The sequence below is a fragment of the Petaurus breviceps genome, unplaced genomic scaffold (assembly GCF_028583685.1).
Source record: "Petaurus breviceps papuanus isolate PSGF00001 unplaced genomic scaffold, PetGlider_PUasm1.0 37, whole genome shotgun sequence".
Classification (NCBI taxonomy): Eukaryota; Metazoa; Chordata; class Mammalia; order Diprotodontia; family Petauridae; genus Petaurus; species Petaurus breviceps.
In genome coordinates this window covers 89,400,059-89,417,365 of record NW_027186296.1, presented here as the reverse complement: position 1 = coordinate 89,417,365, position 17,307 = coordinate 89,400,059, and positions in this window count along the sequence as shown.

The window sequence follows — 17,307 nt, the reverse complement described above, 5'->3', positions numbered from 1 at the left end:
TTGATTTTGCAAGATGAAAATGCTAGATCAGGATGGACATTCAAGTGCTACTTACGGCCCTGATCCCTCTGCTATTCAGTATAGGAATTTTGGCCAGTTTCACTTCCAACCTGGTCTTGTTTGTCCCTCTGCACAACCTGGTGACTGCTGACCCCTAAACTAAGTTTAATCTAGGTAGTCCTCTGCAGTTCAGAACTTCCAAGTTCAAGAGATGCTTCAGCCTAAGCCTCCCTGGTACCTGGAATTATAGGCATGCACCACAATACCCAGCTCCCTTGATCTTTGTTTTTATCTCTGAAACCATCTTTAAAAGACTTCCCTTTGGTGCTTCCAATTGCTTCATAGATAAGTGTCCATTTGGGTGATTACATGTCCCCTGTGTTATTTAACTTTGAGCAAAGAAGCATTCTAGTACCATACTTTTGTCCCCTTTAATTATTGCACAGAGATAGCAAATAACACTTTGTTCCACTAGCTATCATCATAAAAATTCCCCAAAAGGAAGGAGCATTTCTGACACACACCAGAGAAGGAATGTTTTCTTAAAAAAAAAAAAGCCAGCTTTGGAGCTTGTCACACCACTCAACTTTGGAAATTGTGACACTACAGCTCCCCAATTAACCTCTAGAGCCCTGAAGTAAACCACTGCCATCTCCAACTGAGTATAAAGAATACTCTTTAATAAATCTCCCTTGAGCATGTAAGTTTTATGTGTGGATTTCCTTTCCCCTTACCACATAATCAATGGAGAGACATTTGCTGACAAATAAAGGAATCGAAATAGAGAATCCTGATTTTTAAGTGAAAACTCAAGTATCCTCATGTAATAGTAATGAAATTTAAAGATCCAAATTTCATTACTATTACACCTCATTCCATTTGTTGTAGTATGAGGCCCCATTTAAAGAAGCATTATTTGTTTTCCTAAATTGAACTGCTTGCTTTAAGATGTTAGACAAGTAAAATATTTAGATTTGCTCATACTTAAATACTTAAATGGAAATATAGCATCACTCTGGAATTTCTTTGTAATGATACAGATTTCAACCCATCCATGTCTGCCTATCTTGTTCAAGTCTTGCCCATTGTCTTCCTATGTTCACCATAGGAAGTCCACCCAACATAGTGGAGGTCCTTCTTGATTTCTCTTGATAACATAAGGATGCCAGTTAAGCACTTTGGCTGTCCATTTGTCATCCTTTGCCACATGACCAGTCCATCTATTCTTCCTATTGTACTATATCTTACTATATCTTTTAGCCATGTTTTTTGAAGTTTCTCTCTGGTTATATGTTAAAGCCAGCTCACACCCACAATGTGCCTTTTCATTATTGTTTGTATGATATTAAATTTTTTTTCAGGAAATAAAGGGCTTTTATTTAAGCTGGCTGTATGTAAAGGGAAACAGAAGGCAGAAAATAGGAGATATGGGGCAGGAGTTACTGGGAGGAGTCCATGATGCTGGAAACACTCATGATACTAATTTTTAATTCTTTAGAGACTCATTCCGTATCTTGCTGTTGTACAGCAAAACTGGTATAATTTATATATATTAGTATTGAAAAGATGGGCCTTTGCTTATAATGGAAATTGAGTCATTAGGCTTAGAGTAACTGATCCAAGATGAATTCTACCCAATAAATTCAACAACCAGTTTATATCCCATTAAACAATGGCTATTTCTAATCTTTCCGAATGCATACTATATGGAAAAAACATTTAACATGCATTTTAGTTCTCCCCAAAATAAATTCTCTTAAACTCTAATTTTCTCATCTTCTTAGGTTTTAGTGTAGTATAGTGGCCACTTTTAAAGTAAGGGAGTATAGGGTTACAGAAGTTATAACTGTAGGGAATCCTAGAAGCCATCCAGTTCAACATCCATTTTAAAAGATGAGGAAACTGAAGTCTAGGGAAGTGATTTGTTCAAAGTCTCACAAGTAATGGTAGAGAGCCTGGACACAAACTTGTGTTTACAAATCCAGCACTATTTCCCATCCCACTAATAGGGAAGGTGACTTCCTAATAGAAATTCTAGTGTCAGTATTGATTCTTAATTGACTTTCCCAATTTTTAATAGGGCAGCTAGGTAGTAGAATGGATAGAGTGGTGGGCCTGAAGTCAGGAAGACTCATCTTCCTGAGTTCAAATATGGCCTTAGCTACTTAATAACTGTGTGACCCCGGGCAAGTCACTTAATCCTATTTGCTCAGTTTCCTCATCTGCAAAAAAAAAAGAAAAAAAAGAGCTGGAGAAGAAAATGGCAGACCACTCCGGTATCTTTGTCAAGAAAACCCCAAATGCGGTCACAAAGAGTCAGACATAACTGAAAAAAAATTTTTTTTTAATGTCAAAAGTCATTTTGCCATAATTATATTTTTATTAAAAGCCATTAATCTAAGAATTATACTTTAAATAAGGTAAGTACTTTTAAAATGCATATGTTTGAAATATGGGATGGTGTTGGAGCCGTTTGCAACTCATTTTTATTTTATTTCTAAGTAACTACTTTTTCTTATGATTGTCATTTTTTTTTTCCACTGGCAACAAGCTTTTTGGACATTTGGAATGTTTTTCTTTGGAAATCCAGGCATGTTGTTATAAGAACAGCTTCAACCTTTTTATTATCCTATGTGAAGACAGCTCTGTGCACCAACACATCACCATTTATGGCATCTGGAAATAGCTTTTATTTTGCAGCTTTTGCTCTACAACATTATTAAAAGCCTATAACAAAAATTTCCACAAACAATTCACATATAGAACCTAATTTTTCTTTTTTAATAGGGTGTGTCTAAAGAAGAGATTCTTAACTTCAGGTCTGTGACATTTTAAAACATACTTTGATGACTTCATTTCAGTATAATTGGTTTTCTTTGTAATCTTGTGTACTTTATGTATTCAGAAACATTCTGAGAAGGGGTTCATAGAGGCTCCAACAGACTGCTGGAGGAGTCTTTGACAAAAAAAAAAAAAAAATAAACACTCCTAGTTTAAAGCTATGTACTAACCAAATATTTGTTGGTGAATTTATATGTTGAGCTGTTTTAAAAGCCAATAGTTCCACTGCCCTTTACTTCTCCCCACTATATTTATATGTGCAAAATAAGCATTTGCTTTATAGAATAGAGATAGAAACTGGACCTGTGATTTCATTAATTAAGGGAACTCCCAGAGGAGGAAAATCCCTACATCAAAATAAGTCAGCATTGTCTCTACAAGTCTTTGAGAGTTGTCTAGAAAAACTGAGAGGTTAGTCAGGGGTGAGGAACCTGTGACCTCAAGGCCACTTGTGGCCTTCTAGGTCCTTGGGTGAAGTCTTTTGATTGGGTCCAACTTTTACAGAACAAATCCTTTTAGTAAGGGGATTTGTTCTGTGAAGTTTGGATCCAATTAAAGGGCCACACTTGAGGACCTAGAGAGCCACAGGTGGCCTTGAGGTTGCAGGTTCCCCACCCCTGGGATTTGCCTAGGATCACACAGTCAATATGTTTCAGGGATGGGTCTAACTCTATGGTGACCTAAAATTCATGCAAAGAGAGAAGTAAAAGGAAGCAGATGTGATTAGCTTTACATTTTTTATGAAACTGCACTCTTGTTCATCTGGCATTTTAATTCGTAGGTGTAGCATCCCAAGACAGCCTTTATGTGATTTAGTATTGCTGGAATGCCACACCCACTTGACATCAGAGTCTTGTAAATCTGAGTTACTTATCTGCATTTTAAAGAATATAGCTCAGAGTGAAGCAAGTTTTTGATAACAGCTAATTTATATACAACTGTTACTTTGTATAAGCATTCTATTTATGGTCTGAGTGGCTATAGGTCATAAACATAGTAACTGCTCAGTAGATATTTTTAATTTAATTGAGTGCAATGAATACATTCAAAATTTTCTCTTTTGAGCCTGAAATAGGCACCATTGGCCAGAACAAGAAACATCAAAAAAGAATCCTCTTCTGAAACTAACCACAAAAATTATCTGTTTTGGAAACGTCATTGACGTTGGCTCTCATAGCTTCTCTGGCCCACTTGCAGCTTTTCAACCAGTTCATTTGGTAGTGGTCTAGAAGAGATGCTGACACAGAAGTCCTTTTAAATCAGAAAAAGCAGAGCTGAAGGGTTTATGGGTAATAGTAGAATGACTTATGTGTGAGATTTATCTCGAGTCTATGACTCCTTGGATATACTTTCAAATTCTTAATTATTTTAATATACCAAATCTCATCCTTTTTTCCCCCTTTACTTGAATTCTCAAATAATCCATGTTATATTGTCACAGTAACTCATTCCCCAAGATTTTATAGCTCTATTTTTTTTTTATTTTTGCTATGAAATTCTATAGCTGGGACGTAGCTACTTCTGTCTCCAGAATCTGAAGTGATTGTTTCCATAAACATCTACAGATAGGACCTCATTATCCCACTTTGGTCTTCAGATAATACTTATGAAGATTTCCAAAGTAAAATTTTGTTACACCTTTTTTTTTTCAGACTAGACTAGAAGGTTGAATATCAAATCTGAATTTGTTCAAATGGGGAGGGAGATGTATTTAGATAGTCCACGTACCGATATCTCATGTTCCAGTAGACAAAATATTTTGGGATCTTATTTGAAAGTTAAAAATCCATCTACATTCTAAGAACTGGTTTCCCAGGTAAAAATTCCCCTAAGTGTTATTCCAGATCACTTACTGGAAATCTGAGCTTCTGAAACAAAACATCCAGTTTTTTATGTTTATGCATTAAAATACCTGTTTATCAGAATACAGTTGTTGTTGTTATTGTTGTTTTAAAGACCTGAAAAGGAAGCTTAGAGGTCATCTGGAATGACTCTCTAATTTTCACATGAGGAAACTGAGGACCAGGGAGGTCATAGGAATATGGTTTTAGAGCTGGAAGGGACATCAGAGGCCATATCTGACCCCATGACCTAAGTAAGACTCAGGAAGTTAAAGTAATGATGGAAGAAGTACAAATCAGTGGTGGAATTTGAACTCAAGTCCTCTGATTTAACCAATGTCACATTCCTAGTGAGCAGCAAAGTCAACACTTGAAGTCAGATAATCCTGGGGAAAATTCATCTCCACTCCACTTAGTGCCAAATCCTGGGGAAAATTCATCTCCACTCCACTTAGTGCCACTCGATACCTTAAATGTGACAATTAGGAAGTAATTTCCTTATTAGCTGCCTTTTTTGACAAGTTTGTAACCAACTGGGTTGCATTTGGAGGATAGTCAAGATTCCTTCCAGATAGATGGGGCAGTGGATAGAGCATGGACCTGGAATCAGGAAGACCTCAGGTCAAATCAAGCCTCAGACCCCTACAAGTTGTGTGACCCTGTGTGTCCTCAACTCTAAAATGAGAATGACAACAGCACCTCCCTCACAGTTATTGTGAAGATTAAATGAGATAATATTTGTAAAACATTTACGTGCCTGGCCCATAATAGTCACTTAATAAATACTTGTTCCTTTCCTCCCCATTCCTTTCCACTTTTATAAATAAACCAAACAGCATTGATTGCTCCTGTGATAAAAATCACAGTTTTTAGTTGGTCTATAAACAACTCAGCTTTCGGTACTATAAAATCGAGATCTTTGTCCAGTGACCAGTAATCAACATCAAAGAATCTCTTGAACAAGATCTATCATTATGCAAAGAAAGAGTTTGACCTAACTACCCACACAGGAAAAACAAGTAGATGAAGAAAACCTATTATCCAGATTATGATATGCAGTGGTATTGTTAACCTAGAATGTTCATCTGTGTGTATACATGTATATGCATATAAATACATATATTACATATAATATATAAATAAAATAAAAATTAAAATGTGTAAAATAAATGTATAAAATGTGCGCATATACATATATGTACATTATGTGTATATATACATATGTATATGTAAGTACACACATATGTATATTCTGAAAAACAGGCTGTTTTCAAGGAGATTACAATCTAATTGACTAGATAAATGCTGCGATCTCTCTTTTTATTAATTTTTACCCCCAGTGCTTAACACTATGCCTGGCCCATATTTGGTGCTTAATAAATATTTATTGTATTGGAAATAAATTCAGTCCAGAACTGAACAGAAAGAGAGAGTAGTCTGGATTGCCTCTGAGAAAATTTCAAAGTTGTTTTTTTTAGTAACTGCAACAAGCTTTTCTCTGAAACAAAGTTCCTTCGTTTTAACACGAATAATCTGATGATAAGGTACACCTGTGATTCTTGGAATACCACAGTCTGTGAATAATTGCAGTTGAGGTTCACTCAAAAGGCACAGAGTAGGTGTGAGCAGGCAGTAGCATATTCCAAAAAAAGGATTTACACATAACTAGCCACCTGTTGGACATCTCGAGCTGCATGTCCTGTCGATACCTTACACTTCACATGTCCAAAACTGACCTCAACATCTTTCCCCAGAACCTCCAAACCAATCTCAATTTCTTTCCTCCCACACTCTTTCCTCTTCTTATCTTCCCCATTACCATCATATTCAACCACCACCCTCCCAGTCACCCAGGTTTGTAACTTCCCATTCTGTCCTTTGACACCATCAAGCTTTCATTACTTTCATCACTTCGTACGTGGACTATAGCAATAGTTGCTGCTGGTTGGTGTCCCTGCCTCAAGTCTTTCCCACTCCATTACATCCACCACTCAGTTGTCAAACTGACCTTCCTACAGCACAGGTATGAGCATATAAACTGCAGTGGCTCCCTATTACCTCCAGGATCAAATACAAATTCCTCTGCTTGGCATTTACAGCCCTCATAATGTGGCCCCCTCTACCTTTCCAATCATCTTGTGTCTTCCTCCTCTCCACATAGTTTTTTATCTAATAACACTAGCTTCCTTACTGTTCTTCACACAAGACATTCCAGCTCCCAAATCCACATTCTCACTTGCCAGCTCTCATGCCTCTATTTCTCACCCTCCTTGTCTTCCCTTCATGGCTTCCCTGGCTTCCTTCAAATCCCAGTTAAAATCCTACCTTCTGCAAGAAGCCTTTCCCAATCTTGCTTCATGCTAGTACCTTCCCTCTAACATAATCTCCACTACATCTTGTACCTATTTGGTTTGTACAGTTGTTTGCACATTCTCTCCTGACTAGATGGTGAGCTCCTTTAGAGCAAGGACAATTTGCAATTTTTGTTTTGCCTTTCTATCCCTGGTGCTTTGCCTGGTATACAGTAGGTGTTTACTAAATGCTTTTGACTGAATGACTGATAACTATAAAGGATGTCATCCAAAGAACATGTGAGTGGGGCAAAAAAGATGGATTTATCACTGAGCAAGAACAAGGAGAAACTGATGGAGAGCCTGTGTACTCTAATGATGTCTATATAATGTAGAGAACTCAAGGAAGGGAGGCCCCCCAGCACTGTTAGGAAAAGTACATGGAAGAGGGCTACAGAAAACAGCATTACTGGAGGAAATGAGGTCATCAGTGAGATCTCTGCACTATTAGAATATTTATTTACAGCCTGCTACAGTAACTATGAGGAATTCAGAAGTCTAATAAGAAATGATTTCTAATTTCAAGGAAATTAAACTCATAGCTCATAGCTCATTAAGCTCAAAGTCAAGTTAGGGGAAACTTACCAAATATATTTTAGAAAATCTGAGTGCTAAATTGTGGTACTATGGGACCATGTTACTATACATGTAATATCAGGATAAAATACTAAAGGAGAAAAAATTCTCACTGGTGAAATGTGAAAATGACAAGAACAATTTCAAAGCTCTATGTAAATAATCACAAGGAGTGAAGGTTAAGAAAGTCCTTCAAAAGCCCATTTAAATTAAATATAACATATTCTTTTGGATTATTTTATTATCAAAGCCCTACTGTAATTCACTGTTATTTTATTCTAAATAACTCCCAAGGGTGTCATTTGCTTTATCACAAATGTAATGCAACTTTTAAAAGGGAGTTCAATATATTGGATATTATATGATTTGTTAAAACTCATCTGCCATTTAAAAATGTGGAGCTGGTGCTGAATTCCACAAAGATGGTACCAAAGCAATTTAACATGCTGTTTGATAATGTTATTAAACTGTTGTTCAAGTTTGTTTGAAAGAACTGCTATGGACTTCCTCTTGAGGCTCTGGGCTCTGATTACACATCTCATGGCATAAGGAGATAAAATTGTAAATGAACTAAGAGCTACAGTGTCTGGAAAGGGAAAAAAGGCAAAATAATCTTTTTTTTTTTTTTTGCTAAATCAGCCAGATTTTTTTTTATTAGTGTCATTAATCCATGGAAATAGTGCAGTCTTCTGTTTTCTGAGCCTTGTTCTGTTACTGTTGAGAAACAACTTACAAAGAAACATTTACAGAAAACATGATCAAATGAATGACTTAAAATATATCCAAAATCCAAATAAAACAGTCATTATCACAGCCTTTGGTCTCTAATTGACTTAAAATTTTGCTAGGGGTTAAAGGCAAATATAATAGTTATTAGTCGTGTGTGTTTGTGTGTAGAGTGTATGGGGTGTTCAAGGAGGACTCTCACCTCTGTTGTGAGGGCTTGCCAAACCCTTTTCAGGGCTGCTCATCCACCTTTGGTGTCTTCCTGGCACTCAACTCTCACCTGTGGCTCCAAGAAAGTGTAGCATACACTCCAGTAAACCTGGGCAGATGAGTTAAACCAAGGTAAGGGTAACAAGAAGACCTCAAACCCCTCAGTGAGTTAGGGAGATGTCTACCCCAAGCATATGAAGACTTCTTTTAGCAGAATGGACAGATGAGAACGAATTCTTGCAACCTTCATGAAGGTGGATGAAGCTGATGCTGAGGAGTGTTTAGAGCTTGGTCAGACATTGAAGATGCCAAGGTCATTCTCTGCATTCCGGGCCATTGCCAGTTATCTAGTCTTGTCTTGCCACTGAACTTCAATGACTCTGGAAGAGAGAGTGAAACTGATAACTTTGTGCAACTCTGCCTCACTTAATTCCAATTCACATGCAAGTCAAGATTTCAGTCCATGATGTCATTGGTATTCTTCTAAAACAAAGGACAAACTATACAGAAATACACACACAGAGAGACATCAGTTATATTATATATGTACATATATAATCTATATTCTTATTAGTTTTATATATATAGTAAATATACATATACATGGATACATAATATGTGTATATACCTATATTTGTGTGTGTATGTATATATATATGTGTGTGTGTGTGTGTGTGTGTGTGTGGGTGGGTGGGAAGAGGGAGAGTGAGAGAGAGAATGAGTACATAAGGAATTATGTATTTCCAGTGCCTAGCACACTGCTCAGAGGACAATCAATATTTGTGCCTCTGTGTGTGCATGAACGTATATGGGTAACCTACTTGACTATAGAGCTTGACTACGTCTCCCTCTCAGGGTTCTAGAGTACCCCTAAAGGGTTGGGGGGTAATTCTCCAATGCTACTGTCTTGATCCCCCACTGGTATACTTCTCCCCCAAGATTATCAGTTGAGAATCAATTGAGTCACTAACCTTTAAGTAAATGTTTTAAGAGAAATATTTACTAAGGTAAAACAATAGGAACAATTGTTACAAAACATCCCTCCTCACCACCCCAAACATCTACACTAGTCTCTCCTTCAAGTCCATGCAGAATTCAGGAGAAAGTAGACTCAAGCTTAGAAAATGTATGTGGCAAAGAGAAAATCCACATGCTCTTGGTTATCGGAAGACATATTCTATTGGTTGGGTGCTCAAGAAGTTCCCTTTAGTCCTGGCATAGTTTCCTTCCTGGGCTCCTTATGGTAATTTGACTTCAGATTGTCCTTGGTTTCTGACTTGGACATTATTGTTAACCACTGCTATCTTGGGGTGACGAATTCTGATGGGAAGATGGGGAAGTCCAAATCCTCTGGACCTTTCACATTCTTGAAGTCCTCCTCCAGCAAAAGAAGGAGAGGAAGGAACAGGGAGGAGACCCAACCAAGGCTGAAGCTTAAAGCCTTTTTCCCTCCCCTCTGGGGAGATCCCTGTTCACAAGGGTGCTAGAAAAGACACATTTCTTCCAATTTCTGGAAACCACACCCTTCTCAACTCACTTGATAACTTAGAAAAAATTCCTGGGATTTGGCCAAGTTTCCTTGGCTTATTCAAACACAGTTCTTGTAGTAAATCATTCCAGCTCAAAGGCCTTTTAGCACTTATTTTAAGGCCTTTGCCTGATTGATTGTTTGAGACAAGTGCTCACCTAATTAATATCAAGGCTTAAATGAGCTCAGGTGATTTCAACCCTACTTTTCCATATTTATATAGAATGTGTGTGAACGAGTCTACAATGTCAAAATATAACTCCTTTTAAGTTAAGAATCAGTCTAACAGAAATTAAATTGAACTATTCATACCTCACCAATTCAACCAGGTGCATTTTGAGGGTGGATGTGCAGATTATTTGGATTCTAGTTCTTTCCCTTTTAGGTTATGGTGAGGAGAGGGGGAAACGGGAAAAGCAAATTGCATAAATGTAAAAGAACATTGAGTCAGTCATGGTAAAGTCTGTAGAAAAATAGCTATGGATCTTAGTAAATAAAACAAGCTACCCTTGAGTCAGCAATCTAATTTCTGAAACATCACAAAGCATAGCTAGGGATATATAGAATTTGCATAAAACTTTCATGTTGTTTTTAAAACTTGAACAGCTTCATTATTTTTATATACTTAATCTGATGAGATGGTGTATATCAAGCACTATGCAAAACTTAAAGTGCTGTGTAAATGTGATATATTATTTTTATCATTATTAACCTATAAGCAGCATTTAAAGGAAATATTCTCTTAAGAGCTAATTTCTCCAATTTTGCCAGTTACAAGGTTTAGTTTATCTTTTTGTCAATGGCTTCCACTTTTTCTTTATCATTTCATCTGAAATAAGAATACATTATGTATGGTAGTGTCATATGCTTGTCTTAAACTTTAAGAATTGTGTTATTTAACTTTAATAACTGTGGAACTGTAGCACTCCCTTCTGGGCTCCCTCCCTAATATTCACATACATTGCCTTACTCTCATTGGGTGTGACTTAAGGAGGGAATAACATACATACTCAATTAGGTATGAAAATTTGTCTTACCTATAGGAGAGTAGGAGGGGAAGGGGTTAAAAGAAGGGGAAGTGATAGAAGGGAGGGCAGATTGAGGGAGGGGTAATCAGAAGCAAACCCTTTTGAAGAGGAACAGAGTAAAAGGAAACAACACGACTATTATGGAAATGTTTTGCATGACTACCCATGTATAACCTGTATTGGTTATATGCTTGCCTAACTCTTGTTCAGCTCCTTGGGGGGCTCAAGCCTTATTTATATGGCTTCCTATTCAGTTAAGGATGTAAAAAGCCCACTGGGAGCCAGGTCCTTCAGACTTGGCTGATGCTGCAAGGCCACACAAATCAGCACACACTGCTGTGTCGACCAGATTTATTTCCATATGGAGACAAGGTAGGAGGGAGGGTACATCTCTCAGGACTGAGGCCTATATCCTTGTTAAGTATCCTAAGTCATGATGAGCTAAATCTCCTTTGGTTAACAGTTGAATGACCTATAAATGTCTCCTTTCATTCTAAGATCAAACCTAAGCAACAAAGGAGACCAGTCTGAGTCAAGTATAGCCCACTCTATGATAGCTCTCTGATTCACCACTTGACTGATCTGTCAACAACACTGCTTTATTTTAATCTGGACTGTCATTTTATATAAGCCCAAGGGAGTGAGTGTGATTGTTTTTAGTCAATTATGAATGGTGTCATCTGTATTTTTCCAAATATCAGAGCACTTATTATTCTCAAATTGAGTAGGAACTTGTTCACGCCTTATCTGTACTTTTTAAAAATTTATTCAGCTGTCTGGTCTTTTTGTGATTAATTGCATCAATTGAAGTTGGAGGGGAAATCCCTATTTTTTCATATATGGGGAAGATGTGTGTTTAATCTTAAGATATCTTTTTAAGATAAGAATTGGTCTAGTAAAATGAACTTGAATTAATAACATATCCATACAATCCAAGTTATTCAATTCAAAAGTACACAAGGATCTTATGGAGGCCCTGCATAGAGACATAAATAGGAGCATCACAAGTTGAGAAACACCAGCCAATTCTTCACTCTGGTGTCTGTGTCTACTTAAGGATATTACAACCCGAGGGAAGGCTTGACACAAAGGAATAACACAAAGATGACAAAGGGTTGGACAACAAGAAATGAGAAAAAAACGAAAGGAACTCAGATTATTTTGATTGGAGAAAAGAGTGTTTTAATATGGATCTTTTAAGCAAACAAAAGACTTTTATATAAAAGATGGTGACCAGCTGGTTTCTATCTCTAGGAGCACGAAGAATTTTGGTTAGACAATGTCCTGATTCTTAAGTATTGACATGACCTTCCGGTGGGGTGAGATTTGGGAACAGATGCATTCCTCCACTTCTTTCTTAAAATAAAGTATGATATATTCCAGAGAGCTGAGAATCTAAGATCCTCCCTGAAGGTAGAGAGACAAAATAGATGGCTTTTCTAGGTCCTTTTCAGTCCTAAAATATTATAATTATCTAATCACTAGTTAATATCAAACATTTTGAAGGCATATACATAAAACCATACATTATTTTAAACATCTCACCTCATATGCCACCAGAGAAAACTGGCCAAGAAACTCTTCCCTTTCGTTCCTAAGACCAATGACTTTTATATAAAAAATTTGTACATATTCCAAGTTATGTCTTGGTACACTTATAGATATGCATTTGACCTTTTTTTTTAAGCAAGATTCTGACAAAAAGCAGGTGAGAAGTCAGAAGTCATCAGAAGTTCAGTACTAAGATTTTTTTTGTTGCCATTTGAATTTCCTGAACAAGGGAGAACAGATGGCTTCTACCACATCAGCTGTTCCAAATAAGCCAATTTGGGAGAAAAGGATATAGATCCCTTTGATGCTGATCTATGTCTAGTAGAAGGGGGAAGGTTAGGTAGGTGTTGTACTCAGCCCTAGACATCTGTCAGAACCTGTTTCCTGTCTTCTACTATATGGGGATAAGGAAATCTAAAAAGGTGATCAAGATGGCTTAATATGTTATAGGAAAAACAGGAAAAATGGTTTTCCATTGATTTCTTCTATTCTATCAGGCAATCTAAATTTTAAAATTTACTAATATATCTTGGCAACAAACTCCAAAGGTCATTTGATTTTTTTTATTTCACCTTGGATAGAATGGGAGTCAGAAAGACGAGTTCAAATATTGCTTAATGCCCTTGTTATCTGTGTAATAATGGACAAGCCATCTAACCTTTCTGAGCCCCAGTTTCCTCAACTGGAAAATGAAGCATGTGGACTCAGTGTGATCCTTTTTAACTCTAACTCCATGATCCTCGTGCGATTAAGTACCAATAGGAGAGTGACCTAAGAGAGAAAATAAGTATTGAGCATCTTCAATATATGACAGTATCTGAACTCAGAGAATTTACATTAAAAAATAATACACATGAAACCACAGACAAACTAACATATAATAAAACATTATATCGTGTAGTACAGAATCTTCAGGGTAAAAGGGTTCAGTGGGAGTAGATACTAGGTAGGAAAAAACTTCCTGGAAGAATCAGTTGAAAATTCAACTGCCTCTTAAAAATAGATAGGATTTAGATAGGTAGATGAGAGGAAGGCTTACAGAATCAACATGAAATTGAATTCAAATAGAATTTAAATCTTATTAATGGAAAATTACTTTGGAAAAAATCTTAATTTAAGAACTTTTTTCAAGGACAAGGATAAATGTAACTATTATTTGAATTAATCAATCACCAACATTTATCAAGCCCTTACTGTGTGTCATAGTCACTCAGCTAACCACTGGGGTTTCAAAAAAGGTAGAAACAGTCCCTACCCTCAAGGAACTTAATAGCAATAGCAAGTATTTGTCATATATGTTCTGTTGGGCACTGTGTACACTTTACAAATATTATCTCATTTGATTTTCACAACTCTGTAAGGTAGGTATTATTATTACCGTTTTACCATTGAGGAAACTGAGAATATATGACTTGCCCAAGATCACATGACTAGTAAGCTTCTGAGGTCAGATTTGAACTTAGGTCCTCCTGACTCTAGGCCCACCACTCTATTCACTGTGCAACCTACCCACCTACATTCTAATGGTTGGAGATAGAATGTAAATAATTACCCATATACATGATACATTCAGAATAAGGGGAAGGTAATCTTAGAGAAGAGCAGCTGGGGGATGGGGAGAGATCTCCTGCAGAAGTATTGACTGAGCTTTGAAGGAAGCCAGGAATTTTAGGGGGTTGGAGGTGAGAATGGAGAACATTTTCAGCATATTTGAAATGCTTTAAGATACATCACAAAGTACATTTTGTGATGCTGGACAAATGATGGAATGGTATTACAATCTTTTCCTCTTCTAATTTCTTTAATAGATTTTTTTGTTGTTACCTTTTGTTGATATAACACCTGCATTTCCCTTGTATCCCTCCTCTTTCTCGGTTCCAAAGAGCCTTCCCTTATAATAAAGAATTTAAATGAAAAAAAAAATCCTCCTCTAAGTTCAGTAATTCTATGAACTTTTACCCACTACTAAATTATCACCTTATCAAGTTCCAATGAATAGTTTGGCAGCAGAGAAAGTTTTCCACTTGGTCACATTTAAAATCAGTGCATTATCAACAAGCTGACAGAGACTGGATTGTACCACTTCCCAATGTGAGTTCCCATCACATCAAACCTTCAGCTCCTAAAATGTTTCTGCTTTGTGTTTACTTTTTTGTGTATTTTGCACAGGGAGTAAGAATCCAAAAGTTCAGAAATTCTGCAAAACTTAACCTTACTATCTTAAAAAAAAGTATTCTTAAAATAATGAAGTTTCATGGTATTAGAAATTATGCAGCCAGAATTTTCCTATCAGTTATCATTGTGCTTCCAAGATTCCTTGGCTAAGGATTTATGATTCCATCACTCCATCCCAGTCATCGTCTTGCTATCCACCATGCCACTGCATCATCTAGGGTATGGGTCTTCCAGAGATTATGTTCTAGGGGACTTTACCTAGCTTTGGAACTTTCGCCTTGGAGAATACCTATCCTGATTGCCGAGTCAATGAGCTCAAATTCAGGTAGCCAGTCCACCATATCTTGTGGGTTCCAAACCACCAGACAAACGTTTTCAGCCCCTGTCCTAACTATGTTACCATTTTCACTGGTGCTATAACTTCTTTACCCTGCCTCCTCCCACATATTCCTTTGGGAACTATAATCAATTTAATACTCTCATTGCTTTTGGGAAGGGCATATGAATCCACTCCCCAATGGCTCTACTCACCATCCCTATGACTTCTCAGACAGGAGTATCTTTTCTTGGCTATTATTACCATAAACCCATTAGTTTTATTTGAATATAAGCTTCTTGAGGACCAGGACTACATCAAATATAATGTCTTACTGTATTTTCATTCCTAACCTTTAGTACAATGCTTGATACATAATAAATTCTTAATAAATGTTTTTCATTCATTCATTCACTTTTTAATGAAATCAGGAAGTTCTGTTATCGACAATTTGAAAATGTATATTAAATTCAACATGGTTGTAATAAAATCAACCTTTTTGTGTCTCCTGAAATTCTTTTTGTTTTATTAAAGTTTGTTTCATCATTTCACAGTTTATATGTGTTTTTTTCCAAAATAACTTTTCAAAATGTTAATTTACTTTAACTAAATTTGGTGAATGGCTTAAGGACATTAACATTTCATTTGCAGGTGTTTTGTCTGTTGTGAAGAAACAAAGTGTCAACTGAAAAAAATTTTATACTGGTACATTGATTCTCTTGATTTCATTCTCACAGTTGTATTTATTCTTCTCCAAAATATATGCATTTTCATGAATTTCCACACTTTGAACTGAAGTCTTCTGAGTCCAAGTGCAACATTCTTGTCATTATCCAATTTAAAATCCATCTGTGTATTTCAGCTATGCATAGAAATACAAAGTATATATCTGTATGTGTCAGCAACATATTGATAGTGATACTCCCTAGCACAGAAAACAGCTTCATAATCTGGGAAGCAGCTGTCTCCATTCTTATGAGATAACTTTTGAAATATGTGAACTTGCTGGTATACGTTTTAGTGTGAGTATTGGCATCAGTGTTACCTGAAGGGACAGATAGTTTATCTCCAGACCTCCCTTTATCACCCATAACTTGAACTACTCCCAAATGTCTCTAGAATGCTCAAGGTGATTAGATGTAGATACTTGTTTTTCAGTCATGTCTGACTTTTCATGACCCCCATTTGAGGTTTTCTTCTTGAAGATTCTGGAGTGGTTTCCCATTTCCTTTTCCAGCTTATTTTGCAGATGAGGAAACTGGGGCAAACTGTTCAGTGACTTGCCCAGGATTACACAGTTAAGTATCTGAGACTGGAATTGAACTCAGGGAGATAAGTCTTCCTGACTCTAAGCTAGAATTCTATCCACTATGCTACCTAGCTGCCCAGTCATTTTTATTTTGAATTTTATGTTTAATTAAATTTTATTATTTAATGAATAGAAACCTACTTCTCTCCCTCTCACCTCCGACCTCACTGGAAAAGGGAAAAACAAAATCCTTGTAACAAACGTGCATAGTTAAGCAAAACAAAGTCCCTTATTGGTCATGTGTAAAAGTAAATAAGTCTCATTCTACACTGGGTCCATCTCTTCTCTGTCAGGAGGTGAGTAACATGCTTCATCATCTGTCCTCAGAGTTCTTATGTTTTTCAAAGCTATTTACCTTTATATATTGTCATTATTATATAAATTGTTTTCTGGTTCTCATTGCATTCTCTATCACTTTATACAAATCTTCACAATTGTTCGTTTTTATAAAATTGATAGTTATAGTAAAAATTCATCTTCTGGTCTTTCTCATTTATTCTGTGTTAATTGATACAGCTGTTTCCATGTCGCATTGAAATAATCTTTTTCATCATTTCCTAAAGCACAATAGTATTCCATTATGTCCGTATAACATGATTTGTTCAGCCATTCCCCAACTTATTCCCCTAGTGTCCAATTTTTAGTTAAAAGAGCAATTATAACTATTTTTGAAAAATATGGTACCTTTTTCTTTGATATCTTTGGATTTGGATCAAAGGACATGTACTATTTAGTAACTTTTGTGTATAATTTCAAGTTGCTTTCCAGAATGGTTTTACCTTCCATGTCCACCAATGATGTGCTAATGTGTTTTCCCTGCCACAGTTCCTCCAACATTTGTTATTTTCCTTTCAT